The following is a 27104-nucleotide window of genomic DNA, read 5'->3' on the forward strand; positions in this document are numbered from 1 at the left end:
GAAACAACTGCAACCTGATTGTTTGGAGGCAAAAAAACCCTAAAGGGTTGTTACTGTACTGACTCTGCAGGAAATATAACAGCAAATATGTGTTTTAATTTGATTCTCCTGCCTCCTCAAGCAATTTTTCAGCTTCTTTTTCACCTATATTTTTGTTACTTAATTGTCTAGCCTCCTTAGTACCAATGCCCCTTCCTCTCCTAAAAGCTTTTTTAAGGTTTTTTGGTTTCAATAGGTTGGTAACAGCTTTCTGAGCATAAATTTGAACAAAGAGGTTCATATTTGTGTATTATTGGGTCTGTCCCCATTCCTTCTCTGTAGTAGGAGGGTTTTTCTGAGCACAGCACAGACTGGTTGTGTCCACTGAGAGCAAAGCTTGGGGAGATCAGGTGAGCTGCAAATGCCAAAGCACAGTGCTGCAAAGGAGCTTAAAAGTTCTTCTCCTTCACTTTCCTTATCACTGTCCCCAAAGGCAGGAATAGAAGAATTTGGAACCAAAATGAACAAGGGCACACATAGTGCCCACGCCAGCTAATGGAATGAAATGAAAGTTGCCTTCAAGGTGATCAGCAGAGCAACTGCTCAAAGCCTCACTCAGATAATTTAGTTCATAGACCAAGTTATCTACAGGGCAGGTAGGAGGTAGCTGCAGATCCAGGAATTTAAGGCTGGTTTGTTTCATAGGTGTTCCTGCAACATTTGGATTATTAACCTAAGCTTTCATTCTCCCTTGCACTTGTCAGTGTTGGCTGTAGGTTGAATACTTTTAAATATCTTTGTGGTTTATTTGTGTTTTCCTACTTTTGATCTCTCCTAAAATGCTTGGTGGGACCCAAGTCTGTCAGTGCTGGTTGTAGACCTGCCAGATTTTACTCTCTTTTCTTGAGCAGTTGTTTTATATCCTTTCAGCCTGCACCCTTTTGAAATTTTTCTGGCCAGGAAAGTTAAGGCTCAGAAAAAGAATAATTTTCACTTTGACATATTTAAAGGCCTGTTTAGAAATTATGGACAAGAAACCTGCAAATTGACCAGTGTATCACATAGATGCCACCCCAAAAAAAGGTTTCAAATGAACAAACATAGGTGTGTTCTGTAATCAGCATTCTGTATTCTTTATTCAGTAAACTAAAGGGGTTGTCTTACACAGAAAAACTACCCTAGCACAGAATAATAGAATTAACAGCAAATAGCTACTATTTATTTACTAGAGTCTTCTTCCTTCCTCCCTAGGATTTGAATTTCTACATTTGAGTAATTCCTTCTATTCTTCCTGAGGAGCGGCTTGGCTGACAGCAGGGAAAGGTGCATTTTAAATAGTTCAAGCAGTTGTCATTGCATTTATCTGCAGTGCACTAACAAGGAATATCCAGAGCTGTTCTAGGCAGGATGGGGAGGCTTCCCTGTTCCAGGAGCTCTTCCAAGGCTGGTAACAAAAGAGGATAATGAAGGCTGAAGTCTGCCACAGCCCAGCCCTGGGTGCCACACACTGCCCTACCTGACAGGTGGAACATTAGCAGCTCAAAACTGTATCAGGGGGCAAGAAATGAGACCATCTGGGGGAAAAAAGAAGGTCTGGAAATAAACAGGCAGAAACTTGAAGGTTTAGAAAGCCCTTGAGTAAATGAACTGCCTTTTCTGAAGTGTGATAGTGATCAAAAGAAGACAACCCGAGGAGTAAAGCTGTCGTCCCCAACCAAATGGACTGTCACATCATTTATCTGGCTGCTTTCTGGCAGCAGGCACTCTGTCAGAGCCTGCAGCCCAGAGAAACAGGGAAAGGGAGAGGAATAGCAGGCATCTGACAACTGAAATGATGCTCACTGTGTTGCCATTGTCCCTGAATTTTGAAAGGGTAACATCAAAATATTATGAGTCCCCAAATGTCATAATTTCAGTATCTTAACTCAATCTTCACTCTGTGCCTCAGAGCTTATGTATAATCTCTTTAACATTCTATAATTACGACTTCAGTGTGGATTAGTTATCTCAGAATATGGAGACAAATTGCCATCATTATCTTCAATTGTTCTTTACATTTTCTTTGTCCTTTTTAGTTTTCTGGCTTTCTTTACCAGTGTCAAAAATGTAGCTCACATTCGCACACCTTTGTCATGAATATACATTTGGCAGTAAATCATCTGCCAAGCAAGGATTTGTCCTTCCCTTTGCTGTTATTCCCCAGTTATCCTTGTTGGGCAACTCATTACTTTCTGCATATTCAAATAGGTTTATTTGAGGTGCAGTTCTCTAAGCAAGACCAAGGATTGGTAGCAGACTGACTCTTTTTAGTTTTTCAGGTTCCTTACTAAAATACTTTAAATTAACATAGACTACATCTCCGAGAATAGTACTGGTATCTGCAGGAGAGGAGTTTATTGTGACAGTAATTCACTGGTCAAAGCTGGCTTCATCTGCACTGATGTGACAGCTAACAGCTCCTATTACACGAGTGATCCGTGAATTATAGAGTGACTTGTAACCATTCCACCACAACCATAAATAAATATAATGAAGTTAGTGCTAAAAAATAAATTAAAAAAAAAGCATTAAGCTACACCTCTGGTTGGGCTGCAATCCACTAAAGCAGAGAAACAGAGCTCTTGAATTTCAGCAGCACATTGTGGTTTGATCGCTGGAGAGAAGTTGCCCTAACACCACACCAAGTATGGTGCTGCTTCATTCTGCACTCCAAAAGGGAAAATCAGCTCTCAAAATTCAGTCTTTGTAGATATTTTGGCCTGAATTATTAACTTTTGTCTCCAGGACAATCAATCTGATTAAGATATGCTAGATGTGTATATTGTTTGTAATTTGGTGAACAAATTGTTTCTTGTGTGACAGTGGGTTTTTATTGACTGTTTGGGGCTCAGCTAGAATCTGTGAATGCAGCTGAGGTAACCAAGCTGTGCAGAATTCTAAGTTGGGACATTTTTTTTAAGCTGATGGCTTTGCTATAGGGATCATGTCTTATTTCTTCTGAATTGACCAGGCTTTCTTTCAAAATGCTGCACTGAAAATCAAGTTTCATACAATAGGTATTTCTACCAAGAAAGGCTTACTCTTGTAAAACAAATCATATCTTCCTGCCCTCCTCTCTCCATTTTATGAGGTACCTTTCCCCTTCTTATTGCTTTGTCTTCCGTTTCTCACCGTCTCTGCTGCACTCCAAGGCAATAAACTACTGAGGTGAAAAAAAAAGGCGAGTACTTAGTCCAGAATTGTATCCAAACCTGGCTGCTGCTTGAAAATACTAATTTCTATCAACTGTATTTCAAATTAAAATGCTAAAGTGCTGGAGAAATGGGGTGTGGAAATGCTTAATTTGATAGAAAATTACATTTATGGGTTGAGAAAATGATGTCTTTTAAAAATGGGCCCCAGTGTTCAATGCATACCTGTTTTAATTACCCAGGTGTGGAAAATAAAAAAAATTATGCTTTGTTGGGAACATTTCAAGGACTGCTGATGTCAACAAAAGGCAAGAGGCAGCACAAGCCCAGATGGTTGGCTGTAGGCTTTTCTTAACCATCCAAAGAGATTTACTCAGAACCCCTACAAATCAGCAGTGCAGCACAAAGATGAAAGCTCTGTTTACTTGTGCAGCTCTTTATTAGCTAGTGGTGCAAGGTGTGGTTTTAAAACCAAGGCAAAGCTCAAGATTTGGGGAGATTATGAACTGCATTTCTGGTCTTCATGTTTCTCTGCTGGGCTGTGCTTCTGTGGGTGAGAATTTGATACACAAGATGGCACTAAAATCATCCCTGCTCACATCTGCCTGGGCTTGGGCTGGAATGCAGCATCAGAGGCTGTAGTGAGGAGTCAGCCCTTGACTGCCCAAAATTAACTTTTTACCAACACTGGGCTGAGCTACAGCTTCAGAACCCACAAAGTCACAGTGGAACTGGGGCCACTCCATAGTGGGGCTTACACACGACAGAAGAGTAGGGTTTTCTCTTTGGTAAAGCTTATAACTTCTGATCTAGAATGTTCTTTAGTGAATTATTCATTGTGATGGATGTCTGTGACGTTCTGCTGTGCAGTTTCCGTGGCTGTGTCCCCAGGGAGCAGCAGGGATGATGTGAGCCCACTGCACTTGTCTCACACAGGTAACGAGTTGTCTTCTGTGCCAGGGAACACTTTACATTTTGTGATTATAAAGGAAGCCTGGAAATTCGGTATTTGGCAGGCTCAGAACTGCAGTGTTTGGCTCCCACCACAGTGGTGATCCTCCAGGATGCTCAAGATCAGCTTCTCCTGGAGGAGCAGGAGGATGGAGCTCACCCTGCACCACCAGACCCTGCACCTGAGACAGGAGAGGATATCAAATGCTGCCTTCCATTGTGTCTCTTTCTGTCCAGGACCTCTTCTCCAAGATTAGGGAGTGCTCTGCTGTGGGGTGGACTTTGGCCTGTGTTATCTTTAGTATTGCCATGTCTTTATAAATCACCATCCCCTTGCTGCAGGAAGTTCCTTGAACTTAGACTAATTTTGTGAACACAATCTGTATGACAGCTAGTGGAGAAGAAGTTCTAATGCCTTTCCAGTATTCTGAAGAGTATTTTTCCCTCAGCCTGTGCCTGAACTGACAGACACTTCAGGGTCGTTCTGAGATCAGTAAATGGTATCTGCAGTAGCCCCTTACAGGAACAGCAATTCCAAGGGGACCCCACCAAATCTCCCTGATGAGAAGAACAGTGTACCAACATGAAATTGCTGGAGTTGGATTTTAAGGAACAGGAACTGCTTCATGGCTCCAGAGTCAGGGCTGACTAGTGGTATCTTTAAATATCTTTGGCATTTATTATTCTGCAATGGACAGGGTACCAGCATTAAAATTACTGTCATACATTAGGGTCATGGAGAACAATCACATTAGAAAAGAGAGAGAGAAGCCAGCACAGCCCAGGCTTAATCTGCAAAATCTCTCTGTAACAAGCTCTTGTTACTTCAGGGATGAATCCATGTTAAAGCACTGATGTTAGTGCAAGTTTTCACTAATAAGCAAAATATTATTAATGGTGTACATTTCTGTACTTGAGCTGCCTTTGTTTACTAGTGCTTGGTCATACAGACTGCCAGGCTTTCCAAGGAGCCTGTGGGTTAAGTGTTTGTCTTGGGGAAGCTTCTTGAGAATAGTTGTCTAATAAACACTCTGAGCTGGAAGGTAAAACAAGTGATATATGCTGCAGTACAGAAATATAATGAATTAGTTAAAAGCAAACAACCTCCAAAACAGTAGATTGCCAGGGCAGGCCTGTGTCTACCAACCAATATTTCTGTGCCAACTTTCCAAAGGAAACGCAGCCAAAAATAGGAGTGCAATAACTCATCATGAAGGAAGAAAGCTATTACAGAGTGGATGAAACAGCAGCGGTCTCTCAGCACTAACCCCAGATTATGAGGCTGATTCTCAGTCCTTTGGTGCAGTAACATAAACAAGTGCAAACTATGTCACATGCTGGATCAGAGCACTCTCTTGCCTCTCTGCGTAAGTGCAGAACTGGGACAGGTGGTGAGGAAAGGCCTGGACTGGGTGCTTGTTTGGCTCCCAGGAATGCTGGCAGCTGTAATGGGAATATCTCCCCTGTGCTTACAGGTTTAGTGGGTGAAACAGCACTGGCACCATTCACGTGACAGGAACACATTTGTAAAGCATTTTACACCACAGGAGATAAAGTTGTCTTAGGCAAAATAGGGCAGGTGTAAAGCCTGACTTGTGCAGTCTGCTTTGCTGCCTGGGTCTGCAAGCCCGGCTGGCTCCAGTGTCAGCAAATTAAGGTGAAACGGGAGAGACACTGGTCAAACATAGCTGATTTGTAGTCACCCTGCCAAAGCCAGATGTCTCCATTCACTTTGTAGTAAAGAAATGCCCTGTCATGCCCAACAACTAAAATAAGATTCATCAGCAAGATGAAATTCAACTTATTACACGCCTAAGTGGTCATTAGAAGAGAAGGTGATGCTTGATTGCTGCTTGCAGCAGGTGCTTAGTTAGGAAGAAATGCTGGTACTTCAAAAGTGGGCAATAATGACAAACATCTGCCTCATTTGCAGTTCCAGAGAGATGCAGGGCATGTCCTCTGACATCCACACTCAGAGCCAGGCCCTTCTCATCAGGCTCTTTTGCACCATCTGGATTAGTTGAGAGATAATTTTGCAAGGGAAAAAACAGTGGGGATCAGGGAGGATCATTTTTCAGTTCTCTCCAGTGGATAATACCCCTCTATAGGCATGCTGGAAAGGTCACAGAAATTGAAGTATTAAGGGTCTGCTCTGATGTGAGACACACAGGCAGGCTTCCCAGTCATCACTTGAAGTTTCACAGTCCTTGCTAGACCTACTGAAATTGAAAACTATTTACTGATGTGTGGAAACAGAGATTGCCTTGGGAATTTTGACTAATAGTATACTGGCATTAAAATGAACATAGATTGCTTTTCTTTTTCCTTTCATTCTTTTTTTTTTTTTCCCTGAGCCTTACACTCTCTTAGTCATGAAAACTACTGTTGTGCATTTCACAGATAACTCCTGCTTCAGGAGTGAACTGAGGTCTCAGCAAAGAGAAAGGGTTTCCTTAATTTGGGGAAGTACTTGAAATAATCCCTTGAACATATGTTTCAGGACCGCAGAGTGTCAAAATTTCAGATGTTTCCCTAAGTTTAGATTTCTTAAACCAGCACACTGAACATTGTGTATTCTGCTTCTTCCACTGCTTTAAGTAGAAGTGGGTTTCAACAGCATAAAGGACTGACATTTTAATGACCCTGCTTTGAGTAGAGGTCCTCAAAATCCAATCCTTTCTGCAGAGAAGATATAGAGCTCCTGCTCCCCATTATGCACTTTAAAGTGTATTTTCTGTGTGATGCTACAGCAGAACTAAACAGATACCTGGTTTCTCCTGGGCTGTCGAAGACAACAGGTCACAGACAGGGCCTGATCGGAATCAGGTGATTCCCTGACTGCACAGGACTGGGTTGTGTACCTTGACTCACCCCTCACAAGCCATATTAAGTATGAAAACCAAGCTATTGCCATTGTTTAGATACATGGCGGGTATTCAGGTATTTTTGTCAAGAGGTTGTGACTCTGACCTTCTTCTCCGTAAACAGTGCTTTCAAAGCAAAAAAAAAAAAAAAAAGAAAGTCCATTTGCCCTCCAATGTTCACTTTGGTTTGCTTTGTTTTCCTACATTTATTCCTGTCTTCACCATGAACAAGCCTGAGAGCTGCAGGATGTGAATTTTAATAGAGTCCACGTTCCAGTCTGCAGCTATCAAGGCAGGCCGCATTTCTCTGTACATCTTTTAGTGCTTCATCTCCACACAGGGTGGGAGCCCAGCACTACTCTTCCTCTGGGCATTAACTCATTGACAGCAGCTCTGTAATTCGAGAAGGCTGAAAATCGCCCCCCAGGGCTCCCACCCTGCCAGGAAACATCCAGCTGCTGTGTGCCAAACGCCAACAGGGAGCTGCCCAGCCAAACCCACAGAAACTGGCACAGTATTCTGCTGCTTTGGATGCTTGCTGTGATTCCATATGAGGGAAAGCAAGGCTGGGAGACTGGAATAAGCTGCCAAATTCTTTCCACACCTCCTAAGGCAAAATTTAGTCTGAGAACTGGCCTGTGTTCCCAGCAGGGTATAGCATGGAGCAGTGCACGGTGCTCTTCACCACTGCAAACTGGGATCTGTCCTGCTCAGAAAGGGCTGTGCCAGCACATCCCAGCCTATGCCCTGGCATTCTGGTCCACTGCACTTAATTGAAAGGCAAATAGCATAATAGGCTTTTAAAATTTTGTTCCATGTCTGAGAACGATATGGAAAGCAGGAAGGATGATCCATACACTGACAGTAAAAGAGTGGAGAAATGTTCTTAAGAACTATTCACATGTGTATTGTGGCATTAGACCTCCACCAGTGAGTGAGCAGAGCACCTAAAGACAGGACTCTGTGTTCTGTCTCCTGCCACTGACTCCTTGCAGAGCCACAGGCCACTCACAAACTTCTGTGCTGTAAAGATCATCCCCACCCTGGATAGCAGGTGACCACAGCTGGAAAACTAAATGCAGCCATTTCATTGTGATGCTGGTTGTAAAGTCGTCCAAGACATGGAAATGTGAAAGGTGCTTGTGGCTGTGATGTATTTTTACACATATTTTGCCTTGCAAGCGGTAAGGTAGTTCTAAATTAATGGGAGAAACATGAGCAGAATTAGAAACTATAGGGGTGGCACCAAACTTGGGCTAAAACCATGGGAGGTCTAAATCTAGAACCACCCTGAAGGAGAAGAGATATGTCATACTGCCACTAAAGGATTGTCACTTAAAGACATGTATGTGATGAACCTAGGGAGAACTGCACTCCTGTGCTGGAGAGTTAAATACCTGAAGTGTTTTCTAGCTAAGTACTTCCTTCAGGATCACAGTTCATTGGCATGCCTGTCCCTAGATCTATGGCAACACCTTTTACATCTTCTATGACTGCTTTTAAATCATATGAATCCTTTATAGAGCCTTTCATGCAAACAGATCTGGCCAGAATGTGTTTATGCAATATGCTCTGCAATACAGAAGAGAGACTTCTATTTTCCTTTTTTTGTTTGGGTTTTTTTTCCCTCTATCTGTATCCCTTATTTAGCAAGAAATAGTAGAGTTGGTCTCATAAAATTAAACCTACTTTTACTTACCAGTCATTGATTCACTAGGGAATTCTTAGCTAGGATATTCTTAGCTGTGTTTAGAAATGCTCCTAAGATATTAGGCAAACACTAAAAATTGTATGGAAATGGAATCAGAGAAACAGCTGCCACCTCTTTTGCTGGCTGATTAATTTTTTTCTGAGTCACAACAATTATATTCCGGCGTGGCACACCCATCAGGCTCTAAACACTGACTGCAGTGGTTGCCACGGCTGCTCGTTGATGGGCTGGGGGGGCAGCTCCCCAGCAGTGCATTTCGATTCATCTCAGCCCATTTTACATGCCCTGCAACAGTTGCCCCCGTGCCCCCGGGAATCTCTGGCTGGATGTACCTGCTGCACTCGGGATCACTGCGAGATGAGACAGGCGTGGGCAGGTATTTACAGACTGAATTTGCTGCAGCAAATCTCTCCAAATCTCCAGTTTATTTCCCAGCACCAGGGGTTCTGCCACACATTTTTGAGCTTCCACTGTCCTCTAGTGGTGCATTTTTTGCAGACCGAAGATGCTCAGAGGGCTGGAGCACCTGTGGAGGCAGGAGGAGCTGGGGATGCCCACCTGGAGAAGAGAAGGCTCTGGGGAAATTTTAGAACCCCTTCCAGTGCCTAAAAGTGCTCCAAGAGAGCTGGAAAATGACTTTGGACAAGAGATGGAGTGACAGGACAGGGGGAATGGTTTTAAATTGTCAGCGGGCAGGGTTAGATGGGATGCTGGGTAGAAATTCTTCCCCGTGGGGGTGGTGAGGCCCTGGGACAGGTTGTCCAGAAAAGCTGTGGCTGTCCCATCCCTGGAAGTGTCCAAGGCCAGGCTGGAGCAATCTGGGATAGTGGAAAGTGTCCTAGTCTAGCAAATGTAAAGCTTGAATGTGTGTCTCTGCCTCTTCTCCAAACCTTCTCTCCGGCAGTGGCTCCCAAGCCCTCACTTTGACTATCCAGATGTGCACCGCAGTGCAGACACCAGCACATCCACACCTCCTGCCTTCCCTTCACTTCAGCAGGAGCACTTATCTCGTTTTTTGGCCAGACTTTAAATGTTGAATTAGCCTGGGTGTCAGCAGTGGTATTTAGATGAAATTTAATGGGTTTATTTCTTGCCTCACAAAGGGGCTGCCAGTGTGTGGGAGGCAGCTGGGTACTCAGCTGAGAACTTTGCAACTGGGCTGTACAGGAGGAGGGATTGCACTTAAAATGTTGTCTGCATGTAGCTTGCAAAATGCCTTAGGGCATTAGTGGGAAAAGATGTTTGCAAATATAAAATATTAACCAGCCTTTGTTTTTAATAAACTTGGTTACTCCAAGGGAACAAATAACATTTGTTATAATGTCACTGTTTGTCCTATTTCCTGAGTTCATTTTATGAGTATCTGTCTTATCCCTCACCTGTAATAGAAGACCAGCTGAATATTTTATAAAATCAGTACTTCAGTAATATTCATATTATTGTATCAGTATTCCTACAGATTATGCAATATATAACAAAATGAATAATTCTCAAAAAGCTATTTTTTCAAGAAATCTAAGCTCAAAGTCCACAGAGACTCAGGTGTACATTTACCCTTTCTCAGGGGAGTACTCCTATTGGATGTCAATATTTGCATGAGTGAATGCTAACAAGTTTAAGGCTTTTTTCTTCACTAATATATATTTACAAAATATAACAACCTTGAATTAATTAGATGACTGATTCTTTGAAAATCATCTTTATTTCCTCCTTTGAGGTGCCTGGGAGTGGCTGAGCTGTGATTTGGGTTGGTAGGCTGTGATAGCTTAGCTGTGATCTTGCTGATTTGTACTGGGATAAACATACAAACACTTCTAACAAAAATTCTTGCACGAGAGCAGGTTTTTGTGTGGTTTTGGTTGGCTGGGTTTTGTTGGAAAAGCTGACATGGAGAGGAAGGTAAGCCAATAATTTGCCTTGTGTTGAACAAAGGATAAGGTGTTCTTCTCCCATCCTTTATCTGGCTTTCCCAGTGCACAGGCTCTGCAGTAGAGACATTCTCTCCCCACCTAGGCTTTGTATCCTACCTTAAGCCTTTGTTATAGAATTTATCCTCTAGCAATAATGAATTTTTGATATTGGCTGTCTTTCTCTGAAATTCCTTTTCTTGAGTACTGGCAAGGAGGGAGATTCAGCAGAATGACTGGTGGAGACTGGTTTAAGGATACAAAGTGATCCAAAGTGATCATGGCAGTAAAAATGTGATCCAAACTATCATGGCAGTAAAAAAGAAGGAGGATATTAATATCATCTGACTTCCAGTACCTAAAGCTGCAGGTTAACTGCTTTAGGGTGCTCTAAACACAAGCTGCTACCGAGCCATCACCTGCCCTGCACCAGTGCTGGCACCCAAGTGCTTGAGTGGGCAGTCCAGCCCAGCCCAGCCTGATGAAAAGTAATTAAAAATTAAAAATAAAATTTAACACCCCCCCCCCAAAAAAAAAAAAGAGTACAAGCACTGACGTTGACTTGCAATGGGCAAGAAAAAACACCCAATTCAAGTGTCCTAAATCATTTTCTGAAATGGCCTGAAGGTCACAGTCTATGTAGAACCCAGACTCACAACTTCGCATGCTCTGAATTGCAGGTCTGAACTTGGTGAGAGAACTGAGCAAAGTGAAGGCTGTGAGGCCCCTGTTCACTGCACGTGATGTATCTGGGCCCTATTATAGTTAATGATCAAGATCCTGCACCTCAGAGCAAGAGCCTAATTTAGCTCCTCAAACTTATCATGGGAGGGCCAATCCTTCTTAATTAACTGTGAAGAGGAGCCTGGAGAGTTTAACCTTAGCAGGCTGCAGCAGTCCTTGTGAACCCCCATTGTCTCTGCATTAGCTCACCTGATGATTAGTTAACTTTTTTGGGGTGTCTTTCTACAGTGCACTCCATATTTGTAATGGAAATTATGTCATCGAGAGCAGCAACAAGTGGGAACTGCAACAAGTTCCTGCAAGACTGAATACCAGGGATGTAATGGAGATAACCAGCCACAGCACATCAGCAGGAACAAGGAAGGAAAAAACAAGCTGTGCTGCTCTGACCACACTGTTTACTGTCTTGCACTGCTGTTTGCATGTGAATATGAGAGATATTTGTTATGCCCTTCAGCAAATATTGCTCTCGTCAATACTGACGGGTATATCAGCTGTGCATTAGCAGCCCTCATCCTCTCTGGAATGATGGTTTCAGTTCTCACTGGAGAGCCTTCAAAAGGAAGATCTTTCACCTCTGCAAGCAGCTTCTCAAGGAGAAAAAGAGCACATGACTTTTGATTTCAGAAAAAATTAATATTTGGGTGTAAATCCATACTTCTGGAAAGGAATCTTGTAGTAGAAGGCCCAATTGTTCTGTAGAAGCAATGTTTCCTCTATGAAAATATAGATCTTTAAAATGTGCAATGGAATCTGACCCACCCCATGAGATGATGCCCCCAGTGGGGCATCCCCTTGCACCAAGGATTGGTGTCTGTCTGAAATGTCCATGGTATTTCTAACCTCAGTCTCCAAAACTGTGTTGCATGTGAGAAGAAAAACACTCATGTTTCCAGTTTTCTTTCTGATTTGCACTTTTCAGGCTGCATTTCAAGGAGAATTAAATATGAAATATATCTTGTTATTTAGACAAGACTTTAATGTGCCACTCTTAGCAGCAAAATACTGCTGAGTGCTTGCCTGTGTGTGTGAACTTTTGTCCAACCTCTGTAGATGTTGAGGTAGTTTAGGAAGAATAGCAGTAATTTCCCTCACAGTTTCATTCCAGTGGTTTATTTCTCCAGCTTATGCCATAAGCTTCTTCAGGGGATTCTGAAGAGCCAGATTTATAAAGAGAATGGATAATTTCATTGCAAAAAGACAGAACTAGCATTATGCATGTTAAGTTAAGGGTAAACAAATCTCATGCTTCAGGGCACAAAATGATTTCCTATTGGGCTCAGGAAAGATGTTTTTCTTCATGTAAAGCATTGTATGGTTGGCTAGACATATTGCTAAGGGCTTTATTTATTCTGCTGCCCTCTGAAGCATCAGTTTAGGAGACTTGGTTTTAGGTTGTGCTAGAGGCAGAATGCCAGATGTTGTTTTAATTTCACTTAGCACGGAGAGCCTGCTCTATAAACTCCCTGCTCAACAGACCTGTGATGCCTTGCAGTGGAGCTCCCCAAAAGCAGTCCAGGCTCTCCAACCACCTTACCCAATATCAGTGGGACCAAATGAGGGTAGAGCTGCTATTTCCTTGTACTCAGAAAAAAAAAAAGAAAAAAAAAAAACAACAACATAGGATTCATCTAATTTCCATCCTATAATACTTATCTGTTTCTTCCATGGTGCAAGCAGTCACAGTAGAGACACGATGATCAGGATATGCTGTTGGGGCAGTGGAAATCAGCCACTCTCTGGAGTCTGCCTGCCAGGAAAACTGAAATGCCCTACAAAAAAACCCCACATCCCAGAGAAGGAGCGAGGAGGAGACAATCTTTCAGCTGAGGGCAAGGAGCCTCCTGTCTGCATCCTGCCTGCTCTGTGCAGGGAAAGTGCCTGTGGCTTCTGCCTGAGAACACCTCCACACTGCCCAGATCCAGGCTCTGCCCATCCTCCTGTGCCAGCAGTAATTCAGCCTGTGACTTCAGCACAAAGAGCTGCAGACATGAAAGCAACTTTGAAAGTCCCCAGAAGAACTGCCTTTGTATTTGATGCCTGGAGTCAGGTTCCCTTAAGGAAATGGAAAGAGAGAGAAATAACTTCTAAGAGCCTTGGTGGATTTTCTTGTAAGTGGGAAGCCTATGTAATTTGGTAGAAACAGAAGGAATTCAAATCCATTAATCCAGTGAAAGCCACAGGAATTTGGATGTATGCATTTGGGAAATTCACTCACAGGAAAGGGAAGGCTTTCAGTTAAAACTTTCCCATATACCATCTGAACTCAAATTCAGTTCATGTGTTTGTCGTGCTTGTTTTGTAAAGTCACCTCTTATCTCTGTGACTGTATTTTGCATCTGTAAAATGAGGGTGACAACATCACCTTTGACCAATTTAGGATGCAAGCTGCTATGGCCTGGAGCAGGTGCTTTATACAGAGTTTAACACAACATTGAATATAAATAGTCACAGTGCTTTCCAGATAGAAATTATTTTATTGTGAATAAGGCTGAAACACTTTTATTCTCATTTGAAATGTCTGGGGTCTTGCTGTTGTCTGTCATTTCCTCCTCTCTCTAGCCTGATTTATGTTTTTGAAAGCTCTGACAGTCCCATGAGTTAATTGCAACCATCAGACTGGATACAGCTATTTTATAATGAATTAATCTGCTGGGTGAGGGGAGCTCTCTCTGTAGGTCACTGGCATTTTGTTTGAGTGACAGATGATGAGTCTGGCAGGTTTGTGTGTCTCAAGGTCTGCCATGGTGAGGATCAGTCACGTTGAGCTGTAATTGCAGCCTTTGAGATCAAGCCACCCTTCACAAGGGGCCCAGGGAGGTCTCTGCTCACTGGGATCTCGTGGTTGTGGTTCTGCAGCTCAGCCAAGGCTCAGGGTTCAGCTGGGCCAGGGGACACAGCTCTGAGCTTCTTCAGGTGAAAAACTTAAGCTTCACTGCTGGTTTTCTGTGGAGAAGCTGAGGTGGTGATGGGACTTCACCCCTTGTAGCCTGATGGAAAACAGTTCATTTCCCACATCTTCATGACCTGTATAGGAGTCTTCAGGAAGAAATCTGGTTTTTCTGGGCACTGAGGGAGGAAGAGAGGAATGCCTTTGCCTGATGATGTTGCAGAATGGTATTTCCTTATGCAGAGGATATCTGGGAGATTTAAGACTGTTTCTAAATGTCTGCCTCATAAGTATCCCCACACTCCATTTTGCTGCACAGCAGATTTGGGATGACCTGGAACTGGAAAGGATTTGGTTTGACAACGGGGACTACAACTGCAAATAACAGGATTTACATGTTCTGAGGGGAGGTGGCCATGAAATAAGATCAAGAGGTGCTTTATTGGGAGGCTGCTGGTGGCTGGAAGAGGTACCTTGCTTGAAGGTTATATGGGTTACTTTTTAAATTTAAATATACATATATCCTGTGTTAGGTATGTCTGGGATCATAAAACTATTTTTTTAAGGTAAAAAGCTATAATTTCCTAAAATTTAAAACTTTTGAAGAGCATCAGATTGCAATTTCAGGGTTACCTTGTCTTTAACAAAGACAAATATTGCATCTCCATTGAGAATTGCTCTTCAAATTAGAAATTCAAGCCTTAATCTCTCAATCAAACACCACTAAATAAAAACAGCATTTAACTTTTGCTATCACTGTTCCTTGAAATAGAAGATGAAAAGAAGAAACTGTGTTGTTGGAGCCTACTCCAGAAATTCCACATTTTGTCAAAGCCTTTTAATGTTGTAAGAGAAGCTTCTGAATTGCAAATAGCTGGGCTTAGAAGTAATAAAAGAGTTCCTATAACACTTCAGCTGAGTGCACAAATGTTACTTTTAAACATGCTGCTGAGATAGGGAGGAAATTGGGGTGTTGAAGACAAGGTCACATTTGGAGGAGCTGTATTATCCCTTGAGGCCACAGACCACACCAAAGCTGGGACATCCTCGAGCACAGTGTGATATAATCACAAATAAGAAACAGCTGCTGTCCAGTGTGGACACTGCCATCCTCACTGACAACGGTACATGGGAGAATTCCAGTTGGCAGGTTACAGGTGGTAAAATGAGGCACGTGGCAAACTCCTGATGAGAGTCTGTAGCAAGAGTTGTGCTTTCTTAAAGAAATTACCAGCAGGTTAATCACAAGATCTGTTTTGTTCCTTCTGCTTGAGGCACAACTCTTCTGTGAAATAATGGGTAATACGTAGCCTCCAGAAAATTTGCTTCTGATCTACAGGATTAAAGGTGTCCATCAGTAGATGTCTCTGTGTAACTGAGCTGTCTAGGAAAGCCTTATAATCACTTGTGGAAACCCATAAATTTATCTCATTTTTATCTCACCTTACTCTTTGCTCCTAAGCTGGACTACATAGCAAAACCTGCCAGTCAAAATTCCCTCAGCAGCCAGTGTGAGCTCATTGGAGTCAGGTTTTCCGAGCAGGCCCCTCTCATTCCAAGGCCACACGTTCTGCCTTTCCTCATAGTCAGAGTTTAGTAGCTCCTCCTCAGGAAAACACAGTCATGTTTTCTCCATGGTGGTAGAATGAGGCCATAACTGCAGCAGATGTGCCCAGCAGGAAACAACTTCAATGCATGGAAATATCAGAAATATAGATGAGTAACAGCAGCCCTGGTTACAGCTCTGCAGCTCCAGCTGCTGCCAGAGCTCCTGCAGCTTTGCCAGAGCAGGGTGAGTTAAATCAGCTCTGACTTGGAGCTTCTTTTTGCCATAAATCAGGGACGTACTTGGAGAGGTGCAGAGGAAAGGGCTGCTGTAAACTTGTCTGCCTTCAGCACAGCTTGGATAGAGGAGAAAACTGACATTTTCTCCTTTATTATGCAATGCTGTGCTGGACGGTTTTTGCACAGAATTAGTTCAGTGTGCAGGAAAAATCAGCTCTGAGATGCAAATGTCTCCCAGTGTAAGAATTTACCTGAAGGAGGAGGGAAACCATTAGATCAGGAACAAGCCCTGTCTTTTTCTTCTGCCAAGTTTTGATGATAAAGGTTTCTTGCAGGAGATGTCAAAATAATTTGACTTCATTTTGCAAATATAACAGAGACTGTTCAGTTGTGTGATAGGAGTTGTCTGGAAAATGCTATTCCAGGAGGATTAGAAAGCATCGAGCAGCTGTGCCAGGTGGCACATTCAGGGGACATTTGCTGCCTGCTAATGTGGAGGGCTTGAGAAGTCCATCCCAGCCAGGCAGACACTTGCAGCTCAGCACTGGGCTCTGTGACAGTGTGGAAAGCTTGGTTTCTTGTGGGTTTAAGTACTTCTTCCATTATTCCATTCAGTTAAAAAAACAATGAGCCAAACAAATGGGTTTGAAATACTTACAATGGGATCAGCACTGTAAGGAGCAGTACAGGCAGTTTTAGTAACAAAGGAAAGGCTGTCACAGGGAGAGTGTGACTGATGTCAGGTGAAGATCCACTCTCCAGACTTCCAGTCAGGGACATTGCAAGTTCCCCAACCCACACATCCAGTCACAATAGGGAACATTCAGATTTATTTACTTTTTTATGATGACTTCATGGGTGAAGTCAAACCTCACTGCATTCCTGAGGTCAGAGTCCTTACCTTGGGTCCATCTTTAAGCTCCCTAGGGCAGGACTGGCCTCAGCAGGACCACAGCTTTGGAATTCCTCCTCCAACAAGTGTATTTATTGATTTCTTCTTTTCCTTAATATGGCTTTAAAAGACTCTTCAAGGAAGAAGCTGTTAAATTCTTCCCACTGAAGGAGCCCTTTCTTCTAGTTTGTAACAACCCACAGTAAGAGCTATTCCTTGTAAGCACAGAGAGCTAAATTAGTGTGTTGTGGATCCTTCTGGGCCTTGCACATCATCAAAAGCATTTCTTCTGTGCTCTTATTCTTCCTTTTTCAGTCTTAGCAGCCAGAAGAGATGTCATAGCTGCAGGCCATGTGATGGGCTCTATGGACAGACACAGAGCATCTTTTGTTTTGTTACTGGCAAGGAGAATCAAGTTGAGATTTGATTTCCGAAATGGAAAAGGTGATGGCTTGTCTGAAGATTTATGAAACAAAATAATCAAAAGAAAAATTGGATGGCTCCTTTGGTCATTTCTTCCTGAGTGTTTATCCAGTTCTCTCTTGCTGTGGTAATCACTCTTGGAAGTGCTCTGTTATCTTCACAGTGTCTTCAGAAAGTCCTGGTGCTGCTCATGAGAGCCCTGAGTGTTTTTGAGGAATGGGAGTCATTCTTGCTTCCCCCCTGTGCCAGCAGCTGCCAAACAAACTTCCCACAAAGAGCTTTTACAAGATCAGGAGGAATTCTTTGTCAGTGGCAATGAATTGAAGAAAAACAGTCCCAAAAAGAGTCTTTCATCAGAACTCCCTCTTACTCTGCTGGTTTGGGGCAGAGAAATCAGAGCTTGGATGTTCTGGCTGGAGGCAGGGAAATTTATTACATCTGCCATCTACTGTGAGTGCAATTTTCTGGAAGTCTGCTGTGTGCTGCAAACAGCTCCATCTTGGTTTTGCTCCAAATATATTAAAAGAAACCCACTGTGCTTTGTCATTGTATTTACTCCTGCACCTCACCATCTAAAAATAATTTAAGCTGAAAGGATATGAATTTTGTTTGTGCATGGAAAAAAACAAACCATAATGTTTTCAGCTACTGTGATTTTGGGGAAACAAAGATGACAATAACTTAGAAAGTCAGTCTGTCTATGTTATCTATGGATTCAAGAAATGTTTAAAGCAGCAAAATTTAGAGCCATTTTATCCATCACTTACAACTAAGCAAGTGAAGTCAAAAGCAAGTATAAATCAGTGCACAATTATACCAAAGCAAGCAGCTTGAGAAAACAGAAGAAACTGGCAATTACCTCAAAGAGAAAACGGCTTTAGATTTAAATTCAGTAACAGAAATTGGTGACAGTCATGGTGGAAAGCCTGTAGTTTTGTTTTAAGCCTCTATTATTTTTCTTGACCACTGTAGCAACTGTTTAGGAAGCAATATACTGTAGATGAAGCTTGCTGAACTGGAGAATGGAGTATTTCCCTGGTGTCTCTGAGAGACTGTGGAACAAATTGGACTGAGTATGACAAGCTGCACAGTGTTATTTCAGTGGCTGCAGATAACTGGATTTCTCCTTCTAGGCATTAAGTGTCACTAGGTCCTGTATTAAGAGTCAGATCTTGCTGCTGGCCACAGAATTGAAGGATCTCCAGTGGAGACTCAGCAGTGACTGGGGAAACTTAGAATTTATTGCTGTGCCACCCCAAGCAGGGGCTGCCCCTCAGGGCTCTGGCACCAGCAAAGGTGGCTGTATGTAGTCAAGTAAAAACTGCATTTATTAAACAAAATTCTCCACTGTTTAATACAGCTGTAACTTATTTGTGCAGATCCATCATGGTGATAGAGGCAAAGGGCCAGATTTTCCATAGTCCTGGACCAGGACAATTTATTGGAGTGATGCTCTGGTGATTGAGTTTTGCCCATGCTGCTTTTTCTCTGCCTGTGTTACAAGTTGTGCAGCTTCTCCAACACTTTGTGTGTGCTGGGAAAAGGGGGTGGTTGTGCTTGGGAAGGAGAACATCTGGAGACTGGGATGAATGAAAGACAGCTGGGCTTTTTTCATGCTTCTGCCATTGATTTCTGGTATGACCTTGAGCAGGGAATTCTGCACATTGTTCTAAGCAAGCCTATGGGGAAGCTGCCAGTCAGCTCCAAAACCAGGGGCAAAATAGCTGTGCCAGGGTAAGTACCCCTAATTAACCCTGATTCTTTGGACCTGAGTTGTGTTTTGACACAGCACCATGTATTGGGCCAAATTGCTTGTGGCAGCTTATTAGACACAAGCACAGATTCCCTAAAACTGGTTTTACCACGCTCTACTGCAAAGAGCAGGCATGCCCTTAATTTCTGTATGGCTCAATCACACATTATTCTGATCATCTTCTGGTTTGTTATGAGGGGAAGTAAAATGGTGGTTAAGTGTCTCACAAGCAAGGGTGAGGGGGAGTTAACAGAAATACACAGCAAAATGTACCAGAGAACGACTCCCTGCCCCACTGCTTCAACTGGGCTATATATATATATCTGCCAAGGGACCATATAGGAAAAAAACCACAGGACATAATGAGCAATACTTTGAAAATGGATTAAAAAAATCCAAGAAAGCCCCGCTGGACATATTTGTAATCATGCCATTGGTCTGTTATAGCAGTGACAGTGTTTAAAAGGCAACACATGTTTACTTGTGCTTAATAGCTGCCTCCAGCAATTTACATCTGCTAATGCAAAAATAGATAAAGTTGTCTTACAAACACTGGTGACAAAGCCCAGCATCCACTTCTTCTTTAGTACCTAAACACATGCAAGATTTTATGAATCGAGAACAGCGTATGCCATTTCCAAACACGGACTGCACTGAGTGGAGCCAAATTTTTTCTTTATTGCACCTTGAAGTACTATTTCATTAGTGGAGGAGAGAACAAATTTGCTTTTTATCTCTTCCTTTACACTGAATTAAACCAGGTACTTTTAAATTATGGGCCTGAAATTACCAACACTTTGGACTTGTGCAGTTCCCCATGAAATGTGCTAATATGAATTATGTAATATGTATTATTTCAGGTGGATTAATACATCAAATCTGTCTGCACCCATTTAGTGTCTCTTAAAAGTGCAAATGTATTTGATCTGAGAGAAGTCTTATGTATTTTATGTGTAATGGTGAGACGACAAAATTTCTCCAATCTTTCACATTCATTTATATCTCTCAGAACGACTAAGGTCAAATAGAAGGTACAGTCACATCTCTCACCAAATAACAACTGAGTGCAAAATTAAATATTTGCAATCAGAACCTACCAAAAACTTGGCTCTGTGTGTATTGTTCAGACAGAACTGTTTGCTTTGCTCTTGGATTTGTTTTTAGAGCAGACTGATGTTTGAATTTTTTAGCCACTGGACTGTGAGAATTTCAGTTGATAGTTAACAGTGCTTGTTCTCTAATTAACTGTCATTTTTGTGATTGTATGCATTAGGAAAAAAAAAAAAGGCTTCTAATTTAAAATCAAAGAGGCCTTAATAATATAAAATGCAGTCCTGGCTTATTTTCCTCTGTAAATAATACAGAGAGCTCACGTGTAAGCAGGAGTTCATCTCCTGGCTGTGCAACAGCTCAGGCACAAGCAGATGAGCCAGTTCCCTTTTTTGGTGATCATCTGGTTTTCCTGAGCCACCTCCAAATGTGTCTGTTCTGTACAAGACCATGAAGGTACCAAAGCCCTGGGACCTCTGTGTTGCATCCCATTTGTAAATGCACGCCCAGGGAGGGAGGGGGGATGTTAATGCCAGCAACCAGGGGAGCAGCAAAACAGGAATGAGTTTTCCAAAGGTTTATACTTCGCTTGTCCTTATGAACTGCTGCTGTTGAAACTTTTAACAGTCACTCTGGAAATTGGATGGACAACAGGGAAAAGCAGCCAGGATCATAATCTTCTGAAGGATGCCATAAAGATGGAACTAAAACTCCTCCTGAATTACCTTCCTCACACACGCACACATTATAATAGAATTAGTAATTCTCATGATTCACTGAAATGACAGTTTCTTGCCCAGCATGATTTAATGGGGTGGTTGTTCCCTGCCAAGGGCTGCCACCTAAAATACTGGATTTATGAGCTGTCTCAGTAGCTGAAACTCTGTAAGGTCTCATTTTTAAAATCTAAGATGCTTGAATAATCTTGGCTGGCTCTCTCATTTTTGGGAGGAGTGGTGGAGAGGTAAAATGAGTTGCATGGAGTAGACCTGCAGAAATGTTTCTGACAGGAATATCCTTCCCATAACCAGTAGAGCCATTACTGATATCAAGGTATCAGGAAACTGTATTATTTTTCATTTCTGTTCATAAGAATTTAATCAAAAAGCCACTGGAACTTATTTCTTCCCTCTGAAGGACTTCCACCAGGTGCTGTTAGCCCAGCTTTATCTCCTGAAGGTCTGTTGCAGTGTTATAAAAGACTGATGAGAAGAGGGAATTTTCCTACTAAAATGCGAATAAACCATCATTTTTCATCCTGTAAGACCTGCTCATACAAATGGGACACTGCTACCACACAAAGACAAATTTCTCTGTGTTACTGCTTTGGTCACTGAGTCCAAGTTACCTCTGGAAGGGCAGGTCCCATCCTCCAGGTCCTCCTTCAGCCAAGCTCACAAGCTCAGCGAGCCAGATGGAGAAGAGTAATTTGCTTTTTGCTGTGGCAGAACACTAATGGCTGTTAATGGAATGAGCAGCAGGTCTTGTCTCTTGCTCTACTTGGCCCGAAGGAACAAATCTGAGCAAAAGCAGCCTCAGGCCGGTCCCAGGTGACGAGTCTGGGTAAGGGCAGCCTCAGATTAGTCCCAGGTACACAAACTCTCCTTAGAAATGATGAAATCTGGAGAGGCAATGGCTTTGACTCAGAAGGGAGTTACGGAGTGCAGTGGCTCTGCCATCACTTGCTGTGTAGCCCTGCACAGGCATTGCCACGCACACTCCTCTTCCTTCGTTATTTTTCCCTGCAACGTCCCCTTCTTCCTCACAATTAGGTGTTGCAAATGGTTATTAATATTTATAAACTTGTTTGTTGTCTTCTGGGGGGGGGAGGCTGGATTCCTGCTCAGCAGTCACCCATGACTGTCTCCCAGCCGTGCTGTCCTTAATTAGTGTAACCCAGCTATTCCCTGGACCTCCCCATTGCCATGGCAACATTATTTAATTGCAGAGTCAACTGGCCCCTCTCACAGAGTATGGCCTGGCTCCTCTGTGAGTTCTGCTCCAGGTGCTGTCAGGGGTAATTTCATGTTTTATTCTAAGCTGTTAATAATTATAATTTCAAATTATGAAGGAAAAAAAGTACTGAGAGACAGGAAAATAAGAATAATCAGCTCCTTGTCAAGGGATAAAAAATGGTCTTTCAAATAGTAAATAGCATAAGTGGGTTGTAATACCTGGTGCCTTAAGAGGTGTCACAGGGGGGTAGAATTCTAAAGAAATACAAACAAGAGGATTTGGGACTCCATAAATTTAATGGAAAAGTCCCATTAGTTTCAATGTGAGAAAGAAAATAATTATGTGTCAGAATATTAGTAAATTAAAAATAATTTGGGAAAGAGCATTACTTGTGTCTATTGCTGACTTTGTCTGGGGTGAAGCACTTTTGCATTACCATCAGAAATTTTTTTGAGTAGCATCAACTTTGCACATAGCAAGCTTTCCTCTTCTTCTGGCAGGAAAAATATCTCAAGATTATTTTAATGTAATTTTTCCTTTCATGGGATATGAAGTTTTTGAAGCAATATTTTAAAAGTTTTTTTCTTACTTTGGATCAGAATGAGCCATCCCAGTTAGGCATAAATGCACATGCAGGGCAACATTGCAGGCAGACTCAGCCTAGGACAGAGTCAAAAAGGGAATTTGAGCTCAAATGGTTCAAATCTGGCAAAGTTGCTAGCAACAGGAAATGGCCTTGAAATGGAAAGAGCCTGACCTGCATAAGGTGGCTATTTTATGTATCCAAACCACAAGATAGGCATTGTTGTTATTGCTATTAAGTGGACATGTTGTTGCAGACTTGCAGTGTGAGTTGACAGAAGGGTTTTTCTCCCACTCTGTAACAAATCTTCTGAAATCTCATTGCCTCAGGAAAGGAGAAGAAAAAGAGAAAACTTCCCCAGTATTTCTGGTATATTTAAAGGGTTCTTTTCCTTTGTTTGTGCCTATCTCAGGACTGTCTTTTCTTCAGACCATGCCAGTTCTTCTGCCTCTCCCAATCTTCTCTCCAGAACACGGTGTTATTTCAGACAGACTGGGAGTTCTCCTAATTAATGTAGCTATTTTATTGGAACGCACATCCAGTTGAATCTCAAACAATTTGTCCAGTGAAATTGGAACTCAGGAAAACACTGAGTTTGTCCCTACTCCTAATTTCTTGTTTTGCCTCCCCTCCCTTTGATACTATTTTAATCTGACCCCAGTATGACTCAGTATCATTCAGCAGGAACCTGTGCAGCACCTTGTTCTGCAGCTCCCCATGTGGCAGTGAGGGAAGGAAAGCTAGAGCCAATTCCAGATCCAATTGTAGCCAAAACAAGGTTGCTCCATTACTGCATTTGAAGCCATAATTTAATTTGCTAACCATGAAGAGGTGCCAAACCTGCCATTTCTGTGGAACATGGGACATCTGTTTAGTGCTAATGCTAATATGGGATTTGAGAAGAAACATCAAAGCTTCCACTCGTTTCTGCTGCTTTATTTCTTGATTAAAAAAAAATATTCTAGTTCGCATCTCCTTGGTTTCAGTTTGGCATTTCTTGAGGCATTTCTAGTGCAGGCACCCGCTCCACCAGCTGCTGCTCAACCAAATGCCCTGCAATGAGAGTTGCCCCTTGGCATTCAGCATCCAGGTCCTTCATGTGGGAGATGAAGCTCTGTTTCTTGACACTCTGTTCTAACACAATGTAAAACAGATTTAATACATGTGTCTGTCTTCACATTTTCTTCTTCACAAGCCTTCTACCTCCCTTGCAGTGGTTCAGAACTGAGATGACTCACTCTTAAAATGATAACACAATTTGCTAAATGGAATGTCAAAATACACGGGGAGCTGAATGCACTCTCATGGTGTAATTTTCCCCCAATGAGTTAATGTTTTTATGAGTTAATGTTCTTATTGGTAATATACAGGTAATATACAGTGTGGTTATAAAAAGTAAAAATAGAGCAAGTCTGTGTAGGAGGGAGAAAAAAGCATCAAGGTTCAGGTAAAATGCCTCTGGAGATTGAATTGGAGAGAGGATGATGGATTCAGCTGTTCATTCCCAAAGTATATAATGGCTGTAAGAACAGGCATTGAAAATATTAAAAATTAAAACACGGATTTCCTTTATTACCTTCAAATGGCAGCTGAGAAATTGGTGAGGTTTAAGGTTGCCGAGTGCACATGTTATGATCTGGCCTATGTGAACACCATCGGCTGGCATCAAAAGGGAATGTAATTACACTTCTAATCAGAAATTCATGTTTCATCATCACATCACACTTCCAAATGCATTTTTCTTTTTAGAGTTTCAGAGAGAAAAAGAGAGAGACGACCCAAGAGAATGCACAGCAGATATGTTTATGACTATTTCTACGCGTGCATTTGGTTGGCAGCCTCTGAAGGGAAAAAAACTGTGTCTGATGGTGTGGAGCACCTGCCTGTAAACCAGGATTTCACCAACCAGGTAACACCTTGGCTCTTTTTACTGGTCAGCCAGAACTTCTAGTTACTCACCAGAGTCTGAGTAGTTAAATAATAACAGTCTCTAAAATTACAGCAAATGCTTCACAATTCTTTACAGTATTAGAAATACTTAGAGACTGCCATGAACAAACACATGGCACATCACAGGTGAGTTACTGAGTGCTGTTCTGAATGAGGTCTGGGAGGGGTTCATTGAGTTTAGAGCGGGTCTTTTGCCCTGTTTCAAGAGGTGGCTTTACCAACACTCACCTGTGTCAGATCATGGTCATCCAAATCAAGTCAAAGTTTTCTCTCTGCTTTGCAAAAAGCTGTGCAAAGCTTCAGAGAACTCCAAACAGCTCAAATGAATAATAATTTATTTTGATTACACTCACCCTTGCACATATTTCTCTGAAAGGTGGCTATAGGACATAATTCTCTTTATATTTACACACCTTCTTCAAAAGAGTCTTTGGAGCTGGGTTCATAATTCAGTTTTATTGTTGGTGAGACAGTAGATCCCAGGTGAGTGCTTCCCTTTGCTTATTTCACAAATTCTGTTAGGCTTTTTTTTTTCACTTGAACAAGAAATAGAAGAACACAACTCAGGAAAGAGACTTGTACATATAGAATTGAATATGAATTTTGTACAAGGACGTCTTCTGGACCAGAGAAGTGCAGGCCATCTGCTCTTCCTTGAAGAACTCTTAACAAATTCTTGATGTTGAGATGATGCTTAGTTTAAAGTTGTTCAACTCATTCTCATCCCCACCATCTCAAAATCAGTCATGTAACAGTTCTGGACTCTTGAAAGGTGTGGGTTTTCCTTCACTGGAGATTACATGGATATGGACATGATAAGGTATCACTCATGGAAACATGAAGCAACATTTTCAAGTTCATAGTGTGTCACACAGCAGCAGGGGTGTTCTCAGGAGCACTGAGGTCACTGAAGCTTGGATGAAAAAGGCTGCAAGGGATTTTCATTTTTTCAATGACCCTGCAGAGAAGACAACACATACAGATATTAATGTCTTGCCCATAAGTTCAGGGTTTTCTACTAACCAGACACTTCTGGTTTGAATATTTGATTCTGTGGAACCCCACAAAATCTGTGTCAGTGCCAGGACCTGGTACATTGTCAATACTTCTAGGCTGTGTTTTATAACATAGATTTGCAGCATAGATTAACTTTTGAGGCTTTTCTTTACCTCTGGCAGATTTTATTTTATTGTGGGATAGTCAAGGTTTGATAAATCCGGTGCTACAGAGCTGAATGGAGTTAAGCTGCTGAGGATATTTCCAGCTTAAGTGTTTGATGCAGTTTCCTGCAGTTCCAGGGAAGTGGCTCAGTGACCTGAAGGATCCTTCCCTGTCACCAAGACAAATGCTTCTGGATTGAACCTGTAATGTTCTGATTTCATGTAATGAATCACTGCTACCAGCCTGCCATGAAATAATATAAAAAATGCAAGACAACAAAAGTGTTAAATGATATACCAAACAGCAATTTTCATACCCGATTTCTTTTATTTCCGGGACATTTGGGTGTTTTTCTTGTGTTTTTGTTTCAACATAGATTAATAGGTGTTTGGAAATGTTTTGCAATGTAGAAGTTCTGAGATTTGATGAGCTTTTTCAAGGAAATAAAGAAGGTTTGAAATTCAAATAGTGAGACACAGACCAAACCAGATTCAGTGTGATTCCTGCTAGAGAGGTGGTATTTCAAATAGGATATTTTACCCCTCTGATCATTTGTTCGCAAGTATCCATTCCTCTGGTTTCAACAAAGCAAAAACAGCACAGGATTATGCACCTTCTTACTTAATTTGGTGTTAAATTATGAGAGTATTTTGGAATAAAGATACCTCTTGTAATCAGGCTCCAAGCTCACAGTAGCTGTCATTCTGCAGCATTAACCTACAAAATTAATGTAAATCTTGCTTCCCAGAGGAGTTTGGGCAAGTGTACCTGGGCAGTGAGTGAGGCTGGGTTTGCAGGGGTCTGACAGGAACAGAGACCCATTGAGCCTTGAGGGAATTTGAGTTCCTAAATCACTCTTGTACATCTGAAAATCCTGCCCAGACCTCTGAGGGTCTATTCACACAGCCCATCTGGCTGTCAGCAAGAGAAATATAAGTGCTAAAAATTCCATCTTCTCATGTATTTTTTTTTTCTTCCCCAAAAATGCTGACCTTAGAGCAGATCCAAGTCAGCAGATTAAAAGGGATTGTTCACAACAAGAAATCTAACAGAAGAAGCTTCCCTGGAATAAGCTGGTCTGGGAGGAAGCCAAGTTAACAGCTCTTTTTAGCAGTACTATAGCAAGGCAGCAGGGTTACTGTAATGACCAGGGTTAATGAGCAACTCGACACTATGTCAGGAAGGATAACTAAGTCTTTGTGGTCATTAAGGATGTAGTTTTTAAGTCATTTTGGGGTTTCAGTACTTCAGCCTTTCAAGGGGACTTGCTTCCCACCAATGCTGCCACAGGAACACCATCCTCATTAACCCTTG

At 42.1% G+C, this 27104-nt stretch overlaps 1 long non-coding RNA gene across 1 annotated transcript; it reads left to right on the plus strand.

Moving 5' to 3' along the window:
• The first annotated feature begins 5155 nt into the window (after positions 1 to 5155).
• On the plus strand, positions 5156 to 24573 carry LOC137485330 (uncharacterized). The gene is made up of 3 exons (XR_011005280.1): positions 5156 to 7011; positions 7917 to 8039; positions 24429 to 24573. It is a non-coding gene; the product is annotated as an uncharacterized lncRNA (long non-coding RNA).
• The last annotated feature ends 2531 nt before the right edge of the window (positions 24574 to 27104 follow it).

This window comes from Anomalospiza imberbis, chromosome 19 (genome assembly GCF_031753505.1).
Source record: "Anomalospiza imberbis isolate Cuckoo-Finch-1a 21T00152 chromosome 19, ASM3175350v1, whole genome shotgun sequence".
NCBI classification, from domain to species: Eukaryota; Metazoa; Chordata; class Aves; order Passeriformes; family Viduidae; genus Anomalospiza; species Anomalospiza imberbis.